Source organism: Dermacentor albipictus, chromosome 1 (assembly GCF_038994185.2).
Source record: "Dermacentor albipictus isolate Rhodes 1998 colony chromosome 1, USDA_Dalb.pri_finalv2, whole genome shotgun sequence".
NCBI classification, from domain to species: Eukaryota; Metazoa; Arthropoda; class Arachnida; order Ixodida; family Ixodidae; genus Dermacentor; species Dermacentor albipictus.
The window spans coordinates 284,772,768-284,796,370 of NC_091821.1; the positions used below are offsets into that span (position 1 = coordinate 284,772,768).

The window sequence follows — 23,603 nt, forward strand, 5'->3', positions numbered from 1 at the left end:
CTCCGTTTTGCTTAGTTTTCGGTGTCTGATAGAAAATCGCGGAGGCATGCAACGGAAAGGTAACAATGAAGCCGAAAGGAATCCTCAGCTAAGGGCGCTATTCTAGACATTCCGCCATTTTCTTCGATGCGTGACGTAGGCGCGACGCAAACAAAATGGCGCTGGTGGCCCCGTTTTGCTTACGTACGTGACGCCAACTTGACGTTTCGCCGAAGTAACTGAAATGAAGGCACTGAATGTAGCGTTATCGGTAAAGCAAAACAGTTTTCCTCCGCAGTAAAAATAAAGCAGCTATCTCGAAGCGTATGATTATTCCGTCGAAAACGCTTCTCGCTTCCGTCGTCTGCTGCGTACAAGCCGTCGTCTGATTCAATAGCTAGGATTCGTGTCCCCGGAAAATGGAATGAGTCATCGCACGTTGGCGCCAACGCGCTTGTTTTCTTCCTCGAGACAACAAACGCTACCTACCAGTTGTGATGCGCGCACGTTCTAGGCCACGTTATCGCTATCTCGTGAAACGCAAGTGACTCAGCCCGACTCGGCTGGCTGAGAAACGGCCGAATATCACCGATAGCGTTGCGCGCGCCAGAGATATCCACTAGCGCGACGCAAGCGCCGGCACTGCCATCTCTTGTTCATTTCACTGGTTACTCGCACCGCGGGAGGAAACTTCAAGGCGCCGCCTTGCGTACATTTCTTTTTATAAACTAGAAAGAGGCCGTTGTCACACCTTTTGATCGTGCGAAAAGGCGTTAATCTTGATTACAATACAAATGCAGCAGTGAAAAGTGGACAACATTGCCAAAAGTTTGCTATGTTCAACCAATATTATTTCGTATAAACGCGTTCTTTTAAAATATGATGGCCCCAAACACAAATGCCAACACCACCCGAGAGCGATGCAAATACTATGAGCACGCATTATGAACAAAATATTTTCGTGGTGCCAAACTACGGGGAAAATGTGGCGATACGCATTCCTCTCGGCTGCCATTGCATATGGCTGCTCATTAGCATAACTCGCCCGGCTCGTCGCAGCGAAAATTATGGCGCAAAATCTCAGCAATGGCGGCCCAGTGCAACGTCACGCATCGTCAAAATGACGTTTACGAAACAGCCCTTCCTGTGACGCTCCTCACCAGATATTCCTTCAGCCAATCAGCAAGGTGGCATGGCGCATATCTTGGATCGCCACCACATATTCGCGCAATTGCAGATGCATTGCTCTGGCTTCTGCATGCTACCGCTCAGCGTACACGTTATTACTGTTGGCGCTTTTGAAGCGCTAACATCGCAATACGTCTGCCAAGGACCAAAAAAATGTATTAGTCCTTAAAATTTGCAGCTCCACGTCGCGTTTCGTCATCTTGATGAAAACGCAATATGACATTTCCCAAAACTTCCGTTTCCCGGCACAAATTTCAAGGCACGTGAGCTCTCCACAGCCAATCAGAGAGTAAACATGGCGGATAATGGCGGCCATGCAGCCGCCATGCGTGTCCAGAATAGCACCCTAAGTTGGCAGAGCGATGTCGTGCCGAAAGGGCTCGATAGCGATATACTGCCACGCGGTTTATTATCGGCAAATAAATCCATTCTCACCCGTGGTTCCGACTGTGCCAGAGCGATCGGCGAACACCCATCATTTTGGAACGGGACGGTATCCGGCTATTACGGAAAAAATCCAGTTTATACCAGCATGATATCGCATCTTTAATACATGCTATCAGCGTCAAATGAAACAGCGGAGCGCGTGGCATTAGTGAAGCGCGCGCCGTCCCGTCATCACAGGCGCGTACGTACATACATCCGGCTAGGAGCGATCCCTCTCTAGAGTGAATTTCGCTTCTGCTCATGGTTTTTACATTTTAAATGGATAACAGAAAAATAAACAAGAACAGAAGCTAGGATATTGCACGGCAGTCGCAAGGTTCGCCGAAACCGTAGGTGCTATCGGCGTCAAATGAAACGCGAATAACGGTGCGCGTGTTGCCCCGTCATCATATGAGGTAGATTCGCTCAATTCATTCTTTCCAACGGCAAACTTGCGCAGCTCGGTATCGCTGGCAGCCGCGACGGTGGCCGACACCCAAACGAGCGCAGTGCGGCCGGATTCATTTGAGGCGGATAGTACGCCCCACTTTGACGCGGTCAGTTGTCTCGGCACGTCCGTTGGCAGACAGCCGAACCTCTGGACCGATTGCGGAGGGCTAATGGTAAAAAGACGTCAAATCGGAAAATAGTTTGCTGTTGTTCGGCTACATTATCGATAATTAGTGTGAACATGTATCTGATGGATAGGTTTCGCGGTTTTCCTTACGCTGCGTGACAGACAAGTGAAATTGGGCAATCGTAGAAGCCTGTTTGCAGAAATAGAATAGCAACAGTTTAGAATAGTTTTACCTTATAGCGCCCCTGGTGTCTTCGTGTGCAATGCGTCCGCGCCGCTTAATTCGTGTTGAATCTAGAGGCAGCACGACGGACAATTCGCTCCCTTCAGCGTTCTGACAACAAGTGTCTGTCCGCGCTCATCGAGTGAGATGGGTTCGTGTCTGATTGTACGCTCCTGACAATGTGCTGGTTAATTTAGGTAGTAAGCGAATATTTACAGTCATTTATGCAGCTGATAAAACGACCAACCTTACTTTGCACAGCTGTCAAATAATTTGCCGTCACAATCAGTGACTCGCCTGTCGGGCGAAACTGACATTACTGTTACTAGTATTCATATGATTATTACTATTATTATTACTATTACTATTAATTATTAATGTCATTATTATTACTTCCACTCAAGCCAGGCGCAATACACATAAGTTTTGAACAGAGTCGCATTTCTGTCTCATTGCGAGTGAGTGAGAGAAAATATCCTCACGGAAGATTTCCTCTCTTAACCTGGGTGAGCGTTTTCATGACTACACCAAATCTTTCCTCGCGGATCGCAAGGCACACCTCCAAATTCGCACGGTCTCGGGACGGCCCTACGAGCTAGGCACCAGCGGCACCCCGCAGGGTTCGGTCCTCTCCCCACTCTTATTCAATATCGCCATGCGCAAGCTCTCCACTCGCCTCGCTGCAATACCGAACGTGGGTCACGCCATTTATGCAGACGACATTATGATCTGGGTGCCGGGTGGCACGCTAGCCACGCTCGAACGCTCGTTACAAAGCACGTTGGAGGCTACGGAAGATTTTCTTTCAAACACGGGTCTTGAACTTTCCCCCGCTAAACCAGAGCTACTGTTTTACCGACAGTCCAGACAAGGAGTCAGAACCCTTGCGCCCCTGGAAACACTGCCGATAGAAATTCGAGCTAGGAATCGACATCCCATACCGAGGACGGACTCGGTCAAGATTCTAGGTCTTCTCATTGATGCCGAGGGCTGCAACACGACGGCCCTCAACAGGTTCATTGGAAAGGCTAGTAATGTTCTGAGACTTGTAGCCCACGTCTCAAATCGAAGAGGTGGTCTCAAAGAGGACAATCTGCTCAGAGCTTGCCAGGCATTCTTCCTGAGTCATGTTATCTACATCGCGCCGTACCTTAATTGGGGAAGGCGGAAAAGATCCAACTCGACCCCCCAATCAGAACCGGCCTCGTGTTCGGCCTTCCGCAGTCCACGAGCACCGAGAAGCTGCTAGAGCTAGGCCTCCTCAACACCATCGATGAGCTAATAGAAGCTCACACAGCAACACAAATAATGAGACTATCATCCACTAAGACAGGGATCACGATTTTAGAAGAAGCGCATAACCAACGCAGACATGAACCGGCGATCAAAGTTAGCTTGACCCGGGAGACGGGAACTCGCATCACGGTTGACACGGTCCCACGGAAACATCCACCCAGTGCATAAAGACAGTAGGAGGTTTGCGAGAGCCAAGGCTATCCTTAAAAAGATCAATCAGCAGAAACTAGATGCCCTCTTTGTCGATGCTGCCAGATGTGACATTGGAGATAAGTTCGCTGTCTCGGTTGTAGACGCGGGCGACAAGCTGGTTAATGCAGCCGACGTCTATACGAAGTTTACCCATGTGGCGGAGGAAGCGGCAGTCATTCTGGTTTTTCACAGCTCAGAAATTCCCCCTATCATCTTCCCGAACTCGTGCACGGCGGTTAGATCACGTGGGTTAGATCCACCTCGTCCGCACTCGTGTCTGAACAGGCGAATAAAAATTGGAGGACGCTTAAGCTTCGCCTTCAAGAGTGGGACGCGACAGCGTTCCCGTCGACCCGCCAAGGGGTATAAGACAATGCGCTACGGCACAGCAATCACTTACGATGCGCCCCGCATCGGACTTAGCGCCCACCTATCACGCGGTGAGCGTCGAGCAACGCAGCGTTCGGCGCGGCAACAAAACGTGCGCCTGAGCGAACGGAACAAACCAAAGAACTCGGTGTCTCGGAGGGGAAACGATCTACGCCAGCCAAACGTCGTGATCGGCACGGGCAGAGAGATAGATAGTAATCTAAACCGGGAGCACGGCGAAGCGTCGTCAGGGGAGAGGGAGTCCCGCGACGCGCCTGGCAGCGGTCCCAATGCGCGCGCGGCGCGCCTCCTGTCGGGGCAGCGCCGTACATTGAGAGGAGGGGGTCTTCTGTGTTTGCCGCAAGATGGCTCTGCGTGTGCGGAAAGCGCAGAAGAAATGCAGCGGAAACGCACTTCGCAACTCGTGTAATTGTGACTTCTGTACGTTACATGTTCATAATTACCGATATACACCGCAGTATAACTTTCCACGGCTCGTTTCGAAGGCAACACCGCATTCACTAGAGGCGCGTTTGCACCGCTTGAAAGCATCGAACTCGTGGCTGAGTGGTAGCGTCTCCGTCTCACACTCCGGAGACCCGGGTTCGATTCCCACCGGGCCAATCTTGGAAGTTGCTTTGTATTTATGAAGCGCCTGCCGTGATTTATCGCTCACGGTCAACGCCGCCGACGCCGACACCCGACGCCGACGACACCGGCTTTTCTGCGACACGAGCTCCCTAACGCTATCGCGTTAATATTGTGAACAAAGCAAAGAACTCGGGAGAGCAGCGAAGGAGGATGCCACCTCTCGTGGTTCCCAGCCCATCTACAGTTCTTCCCGCTCAGTTTAATCCAAACGCCATTGAAAATAATCCAGGTGCCAGCCAATTTAATCTGAACGCCAGCATATTTAATCCCAGTGCCAATAATTTAATCCAGGCGCCACCACATTTAATCCCAGCGCCATCCGAATTAATCCACGCGATAACTCATTTATTCCTTGCGCCAGCCATTTTATTCCAAGTGCCACACGTTTTAATCCCAGTGCCAGTCAATTTACTCCTGTTGGAAATTGATTGAGAAACGAATAATTCTTGCGGAAGAGCTCGTAACAGGCGTCATGAATGCTGTATATTCATTGATGTGATCACTACATTGACGTCAGCACTATGGAAGCACAGTTTCCACGCTACCGGTGTTGTCATGGTTTCTTCAGAAACACTTCCGTGTGTTACACCGCTCGCTCATTTCCTCCTTTTCGAGTCGCATTTCCGAGTGACAAGAGACATAAGTGAGGCAGAATCGTGACGGATATTACGCGACTTGGGTGGCGATCATGACATGCGATTTCCTTCCCTATCGTCTTGCGTATCGATCGACATTGTTCGCAAGGGTAAAAAGTTGCTCACCATTACTCAGGCACTTGGCATAATCACTAAGCGATTCAATATAGCTCACTAATCTTGTATTTTGCATGCACTCTTATGCTTCCGACATGCATACCAAATGAAATGGTTCTGATAATGTAACAGCTTATCCTTGAGTGACACGATTAGGTGTCAACCCAACCATGCACTCTCCTAACCTGCCGACTTGCATATCAAACGAAATGGCTTTTAAAGAGCAACAACCTGCTCATTATCACAAAGTCGAATGGGGTGATCACTAGTGACTCATGTGACGTCACCACGGTTCTCAACCAACCATGCACTCTCCTAACCTGCCGACACGCTTATCAAACGAAATCGGTTTTAAAGAGCAACAACCTGCCCATTATCACAAAGTAGAATGGGGTGATCACTAGTGACTCACGTGACGTCATCGCGGCTCTCACCCAACCATGCACTCTCCTAACCTGCCGACACGCATATCAAACGAAATCGGTTTTAAAGAGCAACAACCTGCCCATTATCACAAAGTAGAATTGGGTGATCACTAGTGACTCACGTGACGTCATCGCGGCTCTCACCCAACCATGCACTCTCCTAACCTGCCCACTTGCATATCAAACGAAATGGATTTTAAAGAGCAACAACCTGCTCATTATCACAAAGTCAAATCAGCTGATCACTAGTGACTCATGTGACGTCGCTACATTAGCACGCGAGTGTCAACTCCCCTTACCTGCCGCCACGTATATCACAAGAATTGGTTTTCAAAGGGTAGGTAGCTGCTTACTATCGCTCATTAACATGACGTGATCAGTAGCGACTTGCGATGCGCTGTTCCGAGGAACTCGCTCATGATATTGTGTTAGTGAAGAGACGCACTGACACGCGCAAACCGTGTCATGACGGTGACTCACACGACGTCACCGTGAATACTATTTAGCACGCACTGTTCATTAAGGGCTGCATAATTATAAAACTATTTTTAAAAGGCGAAATATGCGAATTGAGTCACACTTGTTTCTTACAAATGAATTGGTCATTATGGTACCATATCCAGCTTCAGTGGACAGGTACCAACTAGCGCCCAAAGCGGCCCCGGCCCGAAGCTAACGCGTTTTCAATGGAACGAGCGGGTTTTTCGCGAATAACAAAAGCTGCAGGTCGATTATCGAAAAAGGCAGGCGACAGACGTGTTCTTGAATACAATCCACACGAGCCAAATGCACTGATCCCTCTATGGCACGTAAGAATTTTGTTCCCACAGCGGTTAAAGATTTAGTAATGGAAGATTATGGAAACGACGAAAATTTGTACTCGATTTTTGAGGCAATAACGCTGCCTGTGTTTACACTACGGCGTCTATCGTAATACCCAGTGCAGCGTATGTAGTCGGGAGACTCAGCTTTCGATTGATGCCTCTCTCGACTCTCCACACATGGCGTAACACTGTTCCCAAAAGCGTTTTTAGAGCGCAGCTCTTTGGCGTCCGTTCCTGGGTTTCGCGTCGTCGTCGTCGTCGGCGTTGTCGTCGGCCTCGTAACCAGCTCGCCGACGAATCTGCTGCTCCGCCGCCGCGCATGCGCGCTGTCGGCTCTCCGGGCGAGGGAGGATGATGGAAGGGAGGAGGAGAGACTGTGGAGGAGGGCTGGCTACACAAATGGCTCTTTGGCGTCCGTTCCTGGGTTTCGCGTCGTTGTCGGCGTCGTCGTCGGCGTTGTCGTCGGCCTCGTAACCAGCTCGCCGACGAATCTGCTCCGCCGCCGCGCATGCGCGCTGTCGGCTCTCCGGGCGAGGGAGGATGATGGAAGGGAGGAGGAGAGACTGTGGAGGAGGGCTGGCTACACAAATGGCTCTTTGGCGTCCGTTCCTGGGTTTCGCGTCGTCGTCGGCGTTATCGTCGGCCTCGTAACCAGCTCCGCCCCCCTTTCATCCCCCCAGCGCTAGCAGCGACCGACTGATACCGCTTTCGTGAGTCCGCTACCGCACTCACGAAAGACGTCGTGCACTTCCTGCAACTCGCATTAACCGTCCATCGATCCACACCGATGTTAGTAGTGGGGGACTTTAATGTTGACATAAAGACAAACAGCAATTTCCTAATACTTATGCGGGAGAACATCCCGTTCCTCTCGCGAGGCACTTGTATAGATCTCGTCTTTGAGAATCAAGCATTGGTGTACCAAGTCGAACATATATCAGTCTATTTCTCCGACCACAAAGCTTCCTTCATGACTGTCAAGAACTGTTAGTGGAGTCTTTGTGAAAGAAATACGTGTGAAAAATAAAAAAAATTCTGTGATAGCGCATACATGTGTTGCTCGATTTCTTTGCCTCAATCTATCGAAAAGGTGAAACAGCTTATTTGCTGCGCTCAAATTTCGCATTAGGAAGTAACGTAATCGTCGGTAATTTTTTTGTAACACTGTCGTGAAAATTCACGTGGTATCTATAAAATAATAAGCGTACCACTGGACGAAGCTTCGGAAGCTGTGGCCGACAGGTAGAATCGCGCACACCTTTAGTCACGCGTCGCGGTGGCCGCGGTTCGATTCCGGCTTCGCACTTCTTTTTAAACCGCATAGGACGTAGTTTTGTAGTCTCCCACCAGATGGCAGAAACACAAAACTAATGGTTTGCTTTCGGTTCTGGTTTTCCAGTGGTTCTCTTGAAATAGGTTTTCTATTTTTCCTCCCTAAAACATAGCAGTGTCGTGTTCATTTGTTAAGTCAACGCATTTATGAAGATTTTATTCATTGGACATCATAAATAGAAGCTTGCGCATAGCTTTGTGTTGTGCAAAATAAAGGTTTCGTGCTTTGTAGCGTGGAACCTAGGCGAACAAAATGGCTATTCTTATTGCGTTCTTCTCGAACGTCTGTTTTCTTCGACTTTCACCTTTCCTTAATGGCACATACTTCGAGCGAATCAGGTCCACCTGGCCACAATGCCACCCGGTGGCCAGTGCCATTCCTATCCAACATTCGTGTGGAACAAAGGGTATGCTAGGCTGAGTCGCTGCCAGAACGTTAATTATTTCTAAAGATTCATCCAAATAAGAAATGCACCAACTAGGAGAATATGTGCAGCGTGTGGATTAATAGCTACTGTTAATGTGTTCCCTACAGCCAAGTGGTATGAATCCGTAGGTGTGGCCGTAAAAAAACCATATGAATAAATGTCCCGTGCTGTGTCTGCCCCGGTCGCTCTACAGAGAAGCTAGCTTGGCTAGCCGTTAGCATTTAGGATCAACGTATGGCGTCCCTCGTTCAGGGCATTTGCTTTTAATGCGCAGCATTCTTTGTTGAGTACCCCAGCAATTTGGTAGCAAAATCATGCAAAATCGTGTCTGTAACGCCAAAAAACTTGACGCATTTCCTATATAAATACATAGGTCTTTATAAAAAGGGTTGGGGTGGCCAACTTGAAATTGGAAGTGGCATCAGCATAAATTTGGGCGTGGTACAAAGATGGGTCAAGTTGAATTTGGTAGTGATACGGGAGTGGCCCAACATAAATTTGGGGTGAAATGGTAATGAGCCAAGCTGAGTTTTAGGCTGATATGGGGTGGCCCAACCTAAATTTGAGGTGATATAGGAGTGGGTAAGCCTAAGTTTGGGGGAATATGGGCGGTGGGCCACCCTAACTATGGGGGTGATGTGGGGCTGGGCGAAGCTGAATCGGGGGTGATATTGGGATGGGCTAACATAAATGTGGGAGTGATCTGCGGTGGGCCATGCTCAATTTGAGGTGATAGAGGGGTGGGCCAGGCTAAGTTTGGGGCTGATATGGGGGTGGGCCAACCTAAATTTGGGGGTGACATATGGGGACGGGCTACCCTAACCATGAGGGGGATGTGCGGCTTGGCCAAGCTGAATTGGGGGGTGATATATGGGTGGACTAGCCTTAAATGGTGGGTGATTTGTGGTGGGCCATCCTAAATTTCAGGTGATCGAGGGGTGGACCAGCGTTAGTTAGAGGCGGATATGGGGGTGGGAGAACCTGGATTTGCAGGTGGTATTGGAGTGGGCCAACCTAAATTTGGTAGTGTTGTGGAGGCGGGTCAATCTGCATTTGGGGGTGATATGGGATTGGTCCTACCTAAATGTGGGGGCAATCTCGGGGTCGGCCAATCTGAATTCGGGGGCGATATGGGGGTGGGCCAACCTAAATTTTGGGGTGCGTCGAATCGAAATTTGGTGGTGACTTATTGAAAGTCGTGGATGGACCAAATAAAAAATTAGGGAAGGGTTGAAATCTGTGCCAGTTGGTACATACTTGAACGAAAAAAACAGTCAAAAACACAAAAGACAAGAGAAGAGGTTCACACCACAACGACTGGACTATCAACTGAGGTTTGTTAGAATCGGTGTAGTCCCAGCAAGGCCAGCAGAGCATGCGCAACTGCATCATCGCTAATCACATAGCATGAAAAGACAAGAAACGTTTCTATCGGGACCGACTTAGAAATTCAAATTCTTTTTCATGTAAGCGCACCGAGGTTGTACTAACGCAGTCATCACCTAATAAACTGATGTAGTACGCTTCCAAGATTTCTTGCTCTTCTTTGCCCTTGCCCCTACCAGAAATCGTCACATTGCTAAACAAAGGATAACAACCACACTCATTGCAATGGCGAGGCAAGTTTGCACCGTTATCTGACCCCAGGGAGGAGTGGTGCTCACGCAGGCGGTCATTAATACATCGACCGGTTTGGCCTATGTAAAATCTTGCGCACGTGAGAGGGAACTTACAGACAACCGCTGCAGCACATGCCGTAAAAGCAGCAAAAACACACAAGGTGGGTTGCCCTCTGAGAGCCCTCATCACAGAGACAGGTTCATGGCAGAAGTTAGTGAGTCAGTTTCTTCAGCGACAGTTGACGGCCCTCCCAGTGCAGGATCCATTCAGCGTGGCTAGCTCGGCAGCGGTAGTAGAGGTCCTTAATAGTGGGATCCCTGGTGCCAACATGGCCTTTTCAGTTGACATTGAAGACCTCTTCTACAGCATTCCCCATGATGAACTATTTGTAGCTGTGCGTGAACTTATAGATCACTGCAGTGCTGTAACTTCCAGAATGCATGTGGTATGTCGGTGGATGCCTTTCTAGAGCTCCTATCCTTTTATCTGTCATCCACTGTTGTTGAATTCAAAGGTTCCTTGTTCCTTAAAAAAAGGAATATGTATTGGCTCTGGTGTTGCCCCAGTGCTTTCCCAGATATTTTTAGCAAAATTTGACAGGAAACTTCAAGGCTTCCTACTAAACAAGCGTGTATGCAAAGTTTTTTAGGTATGTGGACGATATTTTAGTACTTTTAGAGCTTTTACCAAATGACACTCTCCCCGCAGCAGTAGACGATGTATTGACTGCTTTTAAAGCTTCTTCACGCACTCTTAATTTCACTCATGAACTTCCTAGCAATCATTCCATCAGGTTCCTAGAACTGCAACTAACATTCTTTGATGACGGGCATTTGTGCTGGATGTTTTCACCTAGGGGCCAGAAAGCTCTTTTACTATTTGGATCTGCACATTCAAAGATTGTAAAAAGAGGGATTGCAATCAATTGTTTCCGCAATGCACTTGAAAGAAGCTGTCACCACGCCATTAAAAGTAGCTTTGACGCACATTCCCAACGTTTAGAAGCCGCAGGGTTCCCTCCGCCTCTTTTGAAAGCGGTGGCTGAATCGCTGCTTCAGAGGCTAAAGAAGGAACGTACGAAGCTGGTAGATGAGGCTACTGAACGTAGGAAACTTGAAGTTATGCCGTATGTGCATAAAGTGAGCCACAACATCAAGAAGGTTGCCGCCAAGCAGGGAGTAAGTGTTGTGTTTTCTGCACCTTGTAAGCTTTAGGGTCAATGCTCGCGCATTTCTCGAGGCAGGGCAAGGAACCATGTTTGCACAACACAGCATGAAAACCGTTTTACGGCATGTGCTGCAGGGGTTGTCTATAAGTTCCCTCTCACGTGCGAAAGATTTTACATAGGCCAAACCGGTCGATGTATTAATGACCGCCTGCGTGAGCACCACTCCTCCCTGGGGTCAGATAACGGTGCAAACTTGCCTCGCCATTACAATGAGTGTGGTTGTTATCCTTTGTTTAGCAATGTGACGATTCTTGGTAGGGGCAAGGGCAAAGAAGAGCGAGAAATCTTGGAAGCGTACTACATCAGTTTATTAGGTGATGACTGCGTTAGTACAACCTCGGTGCGCTTACTTGAAAAAGAATTTGAATTTCTAAGTCGGTCCCGATAGAAACATTTCTTGTCTTTTCATGCTATGTGATTAGCGATGATGCAGTTGCGCATGCTCTGCTATCCTTGCTGGGACTACACCGGTTCTAAAAAACCTCAGTTGATAGTCCAGTCGTTGTGGTGTGAACCTGTCCTCTTGTCCTTTGTGTTTTTTTATTGGTTTTTTCGTTCAAAATTAGGGGTGGCCCAATTGAAATTTGGGATTTGGCCAACTTGAAGTTTAAAGCTGGGCGAAATGAAAATTGGGCGTGGCCGACTTTAAATTTAGGGGAGGGGGGCTAACTTAAATTTGAGGGTGGGCCAATTGAAATTTGGGGGTGGGCCCTATTAATGTTTGCGGGTGGGCTAATCGAAATTTGGGAGCCTGTTTACGAATAGTTAGACAACATCAGTGGCATTTCTGCATGCTTTTCATCATCGCGAAGTACGTATATTAATAATTGTTAGCCAATACCCCTCAAGGTGAGCTACCACTCGAGCCTTCCCAGCCCACTAGGCTAATTATGTCACAGGAGTGCTCTCATCGTGACGACTGCGACATTCAGTGTGGAGATTCACAAGAACTTATCGCAAACCGAGCTGACCACTTTCACACCAGATTCATCGCTAACGCAACTCGCTCGTGCTAGACGCAACACAAGCTTACAACGATCATAATTCAACTTTAAATCGCACGCTAGTCGACACGCTCTCAGTGCACAATTTCGCCAATAATCTGGATAGGAACCTTGCTGGATGTTTTACTCTTATGTTGCGTCGTTTTTCACGAAGGCCTTCTCCCGCAAACAAAATACATTTTTGAGATTGACGAGGCAAGCTAGCATATAAATAATACGAAGCAAATGTGTAAACGGTTATAGTGATTTTTCAAAAAAATGTATAAGTAAATGAGATTTCAGATGGTATTGTTTCGACCGGGCATGACAACGATTTCTTCCCGCCTGTCACAGTGCTTTGACTGAAAAGCTAATCATTTTGCCCAAACGTGTTGCCCCAACACTACATGGGCTAAATGTACAAAAGTGCGGTGCGTGGTCACAGCTTCAAAGCCATCCTATTTTGTGTACTGTTGATATTGTAGCAATGTTGAGTTTTCCTCTTCATAAGAGCACAGAAAGAAAAATATTACAGTTGGTAGCTAAGCGCAAAGTACTTTGGAAGATCTGAAACCAGCGAATTTTTTTTTATTTGCGGGTTGATCTTTTCGGCTGGTAGCTCGCCGTCCGATCACTTCAACGAATTTGCTTGTGTGCAACTGCAGCAAAAACGTCGATACTACCGTTTCATTGCGAGGACCATTATGCCCTCCCCACACACAAAAGGACACCAGATAATTGGGACACGCATTTTTATAAACGGATATTGTTTTGCTAATTTCAGTGTAGCGAGGTGTCTGCGAACGGAGTATTTTCTTAGTGTCAGTCCAGTGTTAGCAGTGCGAGGCAGTTCGGTCTATCATACCCATGAGGGAAAACTAGCCATTGTAGCGCTTTGCTGTAGGACAAGTGAAGTGCTAAAACTTGGTGTGCCTTGCCCTTTCCCCAGGTCGTCCATCCGTTAAGTTATGGTGGCGATCAACGTTGCGTCCGTCAGGCCTCCTCCTCATTTTTAGCTTCACCATCGCGAGAGTGGACAGAGAAAGGAAGCTTTCTTCACAATCAGCCTCAGCGGGATTCCACCACTCGTAACTGCTGCAATTTGCATTCAGTGGCTGGGCATGCTAACCACATCCTTAGTTTCACAATCGCTAGAGCATGCACAAAAAAGGGAGCTTTGGTCGCTATCACTACCAGGAACCCATGTCAATGCAGATATAAGTACGTGCATGGGCTGGGCATGCTAACTTTTGCGCTACCACCTGCCGCCGCCACCTCAGATTTTCCATGCATACCTGCTTCTTGTTTTCATCGCAGACGCTTGCAGGACAAACGCGAATGAGAAAAAAATCTCAGTGCCCTTCCACTCTGTGAAGGAGGATGACCAGCAAAGCTGTGTATGTGGGCCCCTTAATGGCGAACTGCACCTCCGCCGCGGGTCGACCCGCCATTGCACTATCTTCGGGATCAGCCCCCGTATGGGGAGTGCTTAACGCCTGCTTCACCGACGCCGCGGGTCGGGTCGGTATTGCGCTATCTTCGGCATCGGCTCACGCATGGGGAGTGCTTAACGCCTGCTTCACCGCCGCCGCGGGTCGGGTCGGTTTTGGACTATCTTCGGGATCGCCCCACGTATGGGCAGTGCTTAACGTCTACTTTACCGTTACCCCGGGTCGGGTCGGTACTGCGCTATCTTCGACATCGGCCCACGCATGGGGAGTGCTTAACGCCTGCTTCACCGCCGCCGCAGGTCGGGTCGGTTTTGGACCATCTCCGGGATCGCCCCACGTATGGGCAGTGCTTAACGCCTACTTTACCGTTACCGCGGGTCGGGTCGGTATTGCGCTATCTTCGTCATCGGCCCATGCATGGGGAGTGCTTAACGCCTGCTTCACCTCCGCCGCGGGTCGGGTCGGTTTTGGACTATCTTCGGGATCGCCCCACGTATGGGCAGTGCTTAACGCCTATTTTACCGTTACCCCGGGTCGGGTCGGTATTGCGCCATCTTCGGCATAGGCCCACGCATGGGGAGTGCTTAACGCCTGCTTCACCGCCGCCGCGGGTCGGGTCGGTTTTGGACTGTCTTCGGGATCGCCCTACGTATGGGCAGTGCTTAACGCCTACTTTACCGTTACCCCGGGTCGGGTCGGTATTGCGCTATCTTCGGCATAGGCCCACGCATGGGGAGTGCTTAACGCGTGCTTCACCGCCGCCGCGGGTCGCGTCGGTTTTGGACTGTCTTCGGGATCGCCCCACGTATGGGCAGTGCTTAACGTCTACTTTACCGTTACCCCGGGTCCAGTGGCGTAGCCAGAAATTTTGTTCGGGGGGGGCTACGCCACTGGCCCTACGTATATATATATGTATATATATATATATATATATATATATATATATATATATATATATATATATATATGGGGCCAGTGGCGTAGCCAGAAATTTTGTTGTTGCATTTAAAAGTAAAAGTTTAATTCCAGTGACTACTGCTTTCAAATTTTTTATTTAGGTGGTCAATTATTTATTAAAAATTGGCCAAATCGAAAATTTTCAGAAAACGAAGCTATCAAGTTTAAAACTCCGTGACTCAACAATGAAAAATGATATCACAATTCTGTGAATTGCATCTAATAGTACATCTACAGCGGACAAAATGGATATGTTACACATGATTCTCAAAAAAATTTAATATTGTGGAAATACGGCTTGTGCAGAACCCTTGTACACAACGTAACCAATTCACGTAAAATACAAATTGACATAGCAAACTTGCCCCCTTTGACTGTTATAATAGACGCCGTTTACAGAACCACAGTGTCTGTTATTCATGCATAGCTATTAGTTTGTAAACGTCGTGCTTCTATATTTTCGAACTTTCGAATTTTTTAAAATATTTTAAACAACATTCAGGCTCTAAATCGAAGTTGTGTTTCCAACAGAACTAGGATTTAACTTTCTCTCTCAAATGCAACGAATTTCAGTAAAAGCGATTAGCAGGATTATCTAAGAAAAGGGTTTCTGCGTTTTACAAGTATTTGAATAGGTCGCGTCGGATTGGGCCCGAGCTAAAGCTTCCTCTTAAACAATTTGTCAAGGGATCAAATACATGAATAACTGCATTGTCATTGCCAAAGATGCTGCAAACGAATTCTTGAACGCTACGCACAGTCAAAACAATAAAATGTGTATTTCTTCATAAAAGAATATACTCGTATGTGCCAAAAATATTGCCCAAAATAACTGATATCAATGCTTCCATATTTTTGTCTATTTAAGTAAAGAAAATATCACACGAACTTTACAACTATATCAGTTCGAAACCAGGAAAGCAGTGCATGCCACTGATATGAAAAATGAAAAGGCAATGTACTGAACAAGTTGAGGACAAATATGTTAATGAAACTTTGTCATGCAAGAACCGTGCTTACATTCTTGTATATATGCAATGGCCAGTGAAAAATCTCAATGACGCTGTAATTTGTTTTAATGTATTACGCAGAAGCAGCTGTCACCGGTCGTGTATCGTGAGTAATTGCACCGAAATCAGTCGCAACAGAGGGCACGTATAAAAAGCAGGAATTCTGCAAGATATACGAGGGCAAGTCAAATAAATGTGAGCCAACAACGGGGTACTTCTTTTAAAAGTAGTCTTCATGAGAATTTAGACATTTGTCCCATTGACTAACGAGTCGCGTGATTCCCGTCTTATAAAACTCCTTGGCTTGCTGCTTCAAAAAGTCTGTATCTGGTTCCCTTGAGCTCTTTTTTCCGTTGCCCCAAAATGTAGAAGTCGCAAGGTGACAGGTCTGAGTTGTATGGCGGATGCTGAAGCGTTTCCCACTTGAATTTTGCCAGTTTTGTATTAACCACATAAGCGACCTGGGGACAGGCATTGTCGTGGAACAAGATGACCCCATTCGTCAATTTTCCACGTTGTTCCTTCTTGATTGCGACACACTGCCGTTCTGGCGTTTCACAATATCGGAAACAATTGATAGCCTCTCAAGATTTAGGAAATTCTATCAGTAATGGACCCTGACGACCGAAAGAAAAGTCAACAACACCTTTCCAGCGGAAATGATGGCCTTTGCGTTCTTTGGGCGTGTAAATTCGAATGTTTCCACTGTAAGCTTTGCCGTCGTGTTTCAGGCTCGTAGTAGTGGCACCAAGGTTCGTCCCCGATCACAATTGCAAACATGAATTCATCATCCTCATTGTGATACCCGATCAGATGAGTCAAGGCAGCGCGAAAGTACTCCGTCTTCTCGCTATGGATCAAAATCTTGGGGATCCATTGCGCTCCAAAGAGCCGATAACTGAGAAGCTCATGAATTAAGGCGTGAACCGAACCGTGACTGATGTTCAGACGGTCTGCCAGTTCATCGATGCTTATTCTCCGTTCTTGTTTCATCAGCTCATGAACCTTTGATATTGTGTGGGGGGTGATTGCACGATGGTTTTGGCCCGGTCTTGGAATGTCTTTACAACGTCCTTTGAACCGTTTGCTCCAACGCTTCACAGTGGTCAATGAAATGCCGTGTTCAACGTAAACGGCAGCCATACGGCGATTAATTTCTGTTTCGGAAACACCTTTAGCTGTCAAAAACTTCGCGACACCTAGCTGTTCAACTTTTGAAGTGCCCATTATGTGACGCAACCATATTCAACCCAGTGTATGAGAGCATTAAAGAACATTTATCTTCACACCTGCGTGTCACTTTTGTAAATGAGACATGCCGTTCTCCTACGCGCATGCCTCGCAGATAATGAACCGAACCATTATTGCGTAGTTAGGGTAGGCGCACTTTCATTTGACTCGCCCTCGTACATTAGAAATGCAAAGATACAATGGGATATACAAATGTGAAAATACGGCTTGATAAAGTACAAAAAAGTGTCACTGGAAACATAGTTCACTGCATGTATACACAAAACATCGCAACAAGATATTTAAGTATACGTATAAGTCTCCAATGAGTCTATGTATGTAAGAAAAAGTAACTGTATGTAATGCGTCAAACAAGGCAAATAAACATGTTGCACAATCATAGATACACAGAATACTAGATTCCGCCCCGATTCCATCCACTCCCCCCGATGTATTGCGTGCGACGGAAGGCGGCACGCTTGCTCCCCGCTTTTCTCCTTTGCGCACACAAGACTAAGCCACTATCGTCGGCTCACCCATTCCACCTCCCCCCCTACGCTTTCATCCGCACATACAGCATGCAGCGCGTGGTCACGATTTTATCCCCTTTGGACTTTATACGAAACATGAGGGCGACGGCGACGGCAGGAATGCGCCTGGAGTGTCCTTATAATTGCTTTCGCAATAATATAATAAACGTATCCGGCAACTGAAGCGTCCCGTCGCCCATTACTTTCCGCAAAAGAAGTATCAGAATCGAACTTTCACCATGCGACAATTCGCTGCGCCGCAACAATGTATTTTTTTCTGTGAGGCGGAGGCACCGAAATGGAAAAAAAAAACGCATAGGAAAGTATGTTGGCCAGAATCGAATGCCTACATCGGGCACCTAATGGGGCTACAGAATTAATACCGAAGAAAACATGAGACGATTGGCCCACTGAGATCCATTCGCATATTGCTCAGTATCCTACACCGGCGAAACAAGACTTTCCGGAAAGGTTCCGTTCAAGGAACGCGGTGCAATCCTTCGAGTCCCCACAGTGATGGCGGCGAGCGACCATTGTTTTTTTTTTCTCGTCTGCTAGCCAGAAAGCTTTCAAAACTCTGTCAGGTGAAAATCCGCTCGGCCAGAGCAAACCGAATGCCCACCGAAGTGCACCGCGCGGTGGTCGGGGCCGTACGAGAAAAACATATGCACTCTGACTCGCTCTGGCAGCCCGCGGGTAGTGTAGCGAGAACAAAGAAATTGAAGAGGCTCAATGTGTTCTCGGCGAATAAAAGTCAAAGTAGAAAAATAAATAAGAACGTAGTTACTTTGGCTGGCTTTGGTGTGTTGACATGGTTGTTCTGGCCTAGGTTAAAAAGTGTTGATATTTTTTTTTATGTGACATGACGGCACAAATGAACCACCCCAACACATCGTCTCTTTGGACCTCGCTGCGTGCTTTGTCAACTCGTCTGCTAGTGTGTTGATTTGGCTTGTCCCGTTGTATGTTCCGATGTAAGACTTTAGAAAAGTCAATGGACCTTTGGCGTCAAATGTTTATAACAACATTAAACCAACAAAGTTCCGCAATTGAAAATTTAAAGCACAACTTTGGAAATGTCAATGCACGTTTCACATCAAGAGCTTATGAGATTTATACCCATAAAGTTCCGCAATTGATATCCATGCGCTCCATAGATTCCGTGGCCTCAGTGAGATGCCGTGGCGAGCCCGCTCACCATCAAAGCGCCCTTGAAACTTTGTGTTCGTATGGGACTGCTTGGCGTTATGTGACTGCTGGTGTATGGGCATTGCCACGAAATCCAGCCCGAGTTCGCAATCTTCGCGGTTAAATGTCTTTTCGAGCGTCAAAAAGACATTCTAGACAAAATCCAGAGTGATTTCCGGCGCCGGGGGTCGCTTTGGTCAGCGGTGCATGGACAGCACGAAAAAATTTCGGGGGGGGCTGAAGCCCCATAAGCCCCCCCCCTGGCTACGCCCCTGCCCGGGTCGGGTCGGTATTGCGCTATCTTCGGCATCGGCCCACGCATGGGGCGGCCTGCTTCACCGCCGCCGCGGGTCGGGTCGGTTTTGGACTATCTTCGGGATCGCCCCACGTATGGGCAGTGCTTAACGCCTACTTTACCGTTACCCCGGGTCGGGTCGGTATTGCGCGATCTTCGGCATCGGCCCACGCATGGGGAGTGCTTAACGCCTGCTTCACCGCCTCCGCGGGTCGGGTCGGTTTTGGACTATCTTCGGGATCGCCCCACGTATGGGGAATGCTTAAAGGGATACGCACACAAAAGTTGGTGGGTGATTTTATGTGTGAGAACAAAAGTTGAATTCTTGAAAATGACGATTACAACAAGCTGCTTTGAAAAAAGAACGAGAAACATCTTTCTTTTGCAATTTTCTGTTGCGCCTTGCCTCCAAGCGGCCGCCGGCAGAAGCTGAAATTTGGCGTCATGACACCCTTGCGCGCGCGCGCGCACGGCCAAGGCCAGCCAAAGCCGTCGCAGTCTTTCCGGAGTGTCGGTCACTTGCCGCGTTTGTTTACCGCTATCGGCGATCTTCGCACGTGGTCCATCTGAAACGTTATCCCCGTCGGCGCTCCACGCAGGTAGTGCGTCTTACACGTGTGTTTCCACGGTCATCGATTTATATTGACGCATTCGTCGCGGAGGAAGGAAATGCTTGGACACTGCTGCGCCCAAGGCTGTTATAACAGCATCGTCGGTCGTGACTCGCCGTCACACACGTTTCCCAGAGACGAGAAGGTGCGCAAACTTTGGATACGTGCCTGTCAGCCATCACGCCCAGCTGGGAAAACTCTAAAAAATGACTTCATTTGCGGGGAACACTTCGTCGACGGTGATTATGCGACAAGCCCGGCTGTGCTGAAAAGCCCCGACATGCCGCTCAAAAGGCAACGCCTAAAGCCTGACGCTGTGCCCTCGGTCTTCTCACGAAAACGCAAGGCAGGAAGGATCAGCGGCGCGTTTGAAAAGAGGGGGCGAAAAGAGGTTGGTACCGTTTTCGTTCACTTGCAGCCTTCTTGTGTAGTTGCTCACGACGACGGCATAAATTACTATGCGTGCATGACTGAACACACAATTTCGTCACCTGTACATTCTACCTACGTGTTTTGTGCCCCGTTTGCATGTGCACTCAAATTCCTATATTGCAGATCACTGATCAAATATTGCAAGAACAACCTACCACAGAAAAGCCTGCCACACAGAACCAGTTGACGTCTAAGGACCACAGTGTGATGCTTGCGAAATGCATACACCTCCAATTGATCATGTTCCTTTTGAAGAACTCACCCAAGCAGGTACATTTCATAATTCACGAATAACAAACGTATTTCACAGTTGTCAATGGAGCGCTTTATCTTTAAAAAGAGCGATTGTCTTTGCGTGGGAGTAGAGGGAAGAAAACGAAAATGCATTAAAAATCTTCAGGTCATGTTGATGAAATTTTATGCTTTGGTGTGTGTTCATTACATAGTTTTGTCAACTGTTTCCATCTCTTTCAGTTTCCTGTGAACGCAGTGCAGAGGCATGTACACATAGCCGGCAGAAAAGTGAGTGTGAGGCACATCAGGAGAAATGCTCTGCAGCACTTCTCCAGCAATATGCAGCAGAACCTCATGCCGCCAATGAAAAACAAATTACAGCAAAAAAACTTCAGGCTGATGCAGCTGTTCAGACATCATTAATCTGTAGAGACTGGGGTAGGTGTATCAGGGGAACCAATGTGCATCCTTTTGTGACTACTCTTTTGTAACTAGCCTCGCTATGCATAGCATATATACGTAACAGCTACCAGCATAAAATGTTTGCACTGTTATTACTAATCAACGCAGCTAAACTTCTTTTGACACATTGAGCCAGATTGTGCAGGTATGTCGTTTTCTACCGCACTAGGAACAACCTGGACACAGACGAGTGCACCCCCGCGTCTGTTTTTTCTGTATCCGTGTTGTTCCTGGCGTTTTGTTGAAAATAGCATATCGGAGCAGTTCTACTGCTGCTGCTAAGTTATATTTTCGCTTACGCTATTTTTTTCTAGCAACACTGGTTAACATCCACGGGGACCCACGTAGTATTTCAACTAGCTCCTTTATGCCACCATGGTCTTCGACACCATTTCCAGAATGGACGGATGCATCTGAAGACGAAATGGATGAAAATGAAAACCGAAATCAATATGATCCTTGCTATGTCCTCTCTGATGTCAGTTTGGATAAGTATGTATTACACCATCATATAATATTGTGCAGTGCTCAAACATATCTTTTTCTTTTTTCAGAGACAGTACTGATAACACAGCCGTGCCTCTTTATGAAGAGAGGAAGTTCATTGTTTTCGAGTCTAGTCTGGATGAACTGCTCTCGGTCTGCCCGCTGTGTTCACATCCATGCAGAGCCATTGACAAAACTGTGAAAGGCATATTATTGCAGGTGACACGCATATGCATAAACCATCATGTCTCTACATGGGCAACACAGCCAATAATTAATTAGACGGCAGCTAGTAGCTTGCTTCTTTCTGCGGCAGTATTTTTTTCAGGCTGCACAGCTTCGAAGTTTTTTAGGGCACTAAGGAGTGTGGGTGTTGCCTGCAGCAGTGACAAAACACACTTCAGAGTCCAAAATGCATACGTCATTCCTGCAGTCACCAAGGTGCGTAGGCTCATCAAATTGGTTAGGTCATGTATGCAACCTTACAGTGTATGCATATAGATTCATGGGCCGTACACGTTCACTACTTCAAGGTCTGGACACACCACCAAAATGTCCTTTTTGATGCAGCCATTGGCCGTCCACTCCAGGCTGCTGGGGATGGTAGGGCAGATTCCCCTGAACATTCTGCCAAGTATGGCACATACTCTATTCTGGATATAGAGCAGAGCAAGGCGTTGCACATCGAAACTCTCCAGGTAGTTATTATTGTTGCATGAGAGAGTGCTATAGGAAAATCTACAAGCTTGCTTAGGAGGCAATGGGTAGGCTAGTTGGTTGTATACAACCTTTGAGAAACAACAGCGCTGTCAATAAGACAGTACTGTTGTTTCCCAAGGATCCTGCAAGCATTCATCACTACATGCACATGTTCTTGGTTTAATGATGGTTATGTTGCAGTCGAATGAAACCAAGGGAAGCAACCCTATGGAGCTTGAAGGACTCAAGAGGACACTGCAAACATGCGAGGCTAATGGCCTCGAGATTTCAACTATTGTGACTGACCATCATTCTCAGATAAAGGCGTTTACATCAAAGGAGACCTGCATAGAGCGCAGCTTTGAATGCTGGCACGTTGCCAAGAGTGGGTTCTGCTTTATTAAATTTTTTAGCAGCCCAAGTACCAGTAAAATATCTGGGCTCTCAAATTTTTATTCATGATGCATCTGGTTATCTCTATTTTTGTACAGTGCTCAAAAAAAAGCTCAAGAAGTTCCAGGAACTGACTCTATGGATTCCTGCTGTCATCAACCACCTGTATTGGTGGGCTCTCTCAAGCTGGGCGCAACCTGAGCTAATTCTCGCTAAGGGGTGCTCCCTTGTCCGTCATGTCGTTGACATTCACGTACATGATGAGAGCCTTTAACCGAGGTGCGAGCATGAGCCATTGCCTAAGAAGTGGCTGGAAGAAAGTATGTGGCTTTGAAATTTTGTTTTTTCAGTATTTTTGCATTGTTTCCAATGCATTCTTTTAGGATCACCAGCTCACCAAAAACTGAAAGCCATCATCCTAAACAAGGCTTTGCTCAAGGACATTCCTCGGCTATCCACGAGCGCACAAACATTTGCTGTTGAATGCTTTAACAGCACCATCACTCAGTTCGCACCGAAAGATACCCATTTTGGGTATTCCAGCATGGTAGCAAGGTAAAACATACTTTGTGCCTAAGCTGTTTAGGTGGACTGTTGTGATGTAAACGGATATGGTCCTGTTTTCTTTCAGAACCCGCCTTCCCGCACTTCACTATAATGAAAATAGTTTAAGGCAGCAAGCAACCACTGACAATGGGGCAAAGAGGTGGCTGGTGAAATACCCGAAGGCAAAAAAGGCTGCCCTTGTCGCACCAGTGAAAGAATCTTGCACATACGGTACTCGGTTTGCGTGTTTTTGCACACACATTACCGTTTACTATGCTTTGTTCCAGGCTTTGTGAAAGACTTGCTGAAGTGTGCTGTGGACCTGTGCCAGAATGCGAGCTCCTACAGGGAGGCATTGGCGCGTACAAGTGTGAACGTGCCCCCTCCACTTTCAAGCAATTTGAACGGGCTGAGAAAGAAGCTTTCGTAGCAGCACATACAAGGCGCTTTAATATTTTACTAACGTAACGCTACTTTCCTTTCATGTTGCATCTGGAACTGAAGCTTCTGTGTAACCACATATTTTCCTGTCTCGTGTTACAGACTGCAGTAGTTCACTGAACAAGACACGTCATTCTGAGAAGAA

At 47.4% G+C, this 23,603-nt stretch overlaps 1 protein-coding gene and 1 pseudogene across 1 annotated transcript in view; one reads left to right on the forward strand and one right to left on the reverse strand.

Moving 5' to 3' along the window:
• Positions 1–23,603, reverse strand: part of LOC139054426 (protein Skeletor, isoforms B/C-like) — a 358,514-nt gene that overhangs the window by 271,106 nt on the left and 63,805 nt on the right. The window lies entirely within an intron of this gene.
• Positions 21,994–23,447, forward strand: LOC139054959 (uncharacterized; annotated as a pseudogene).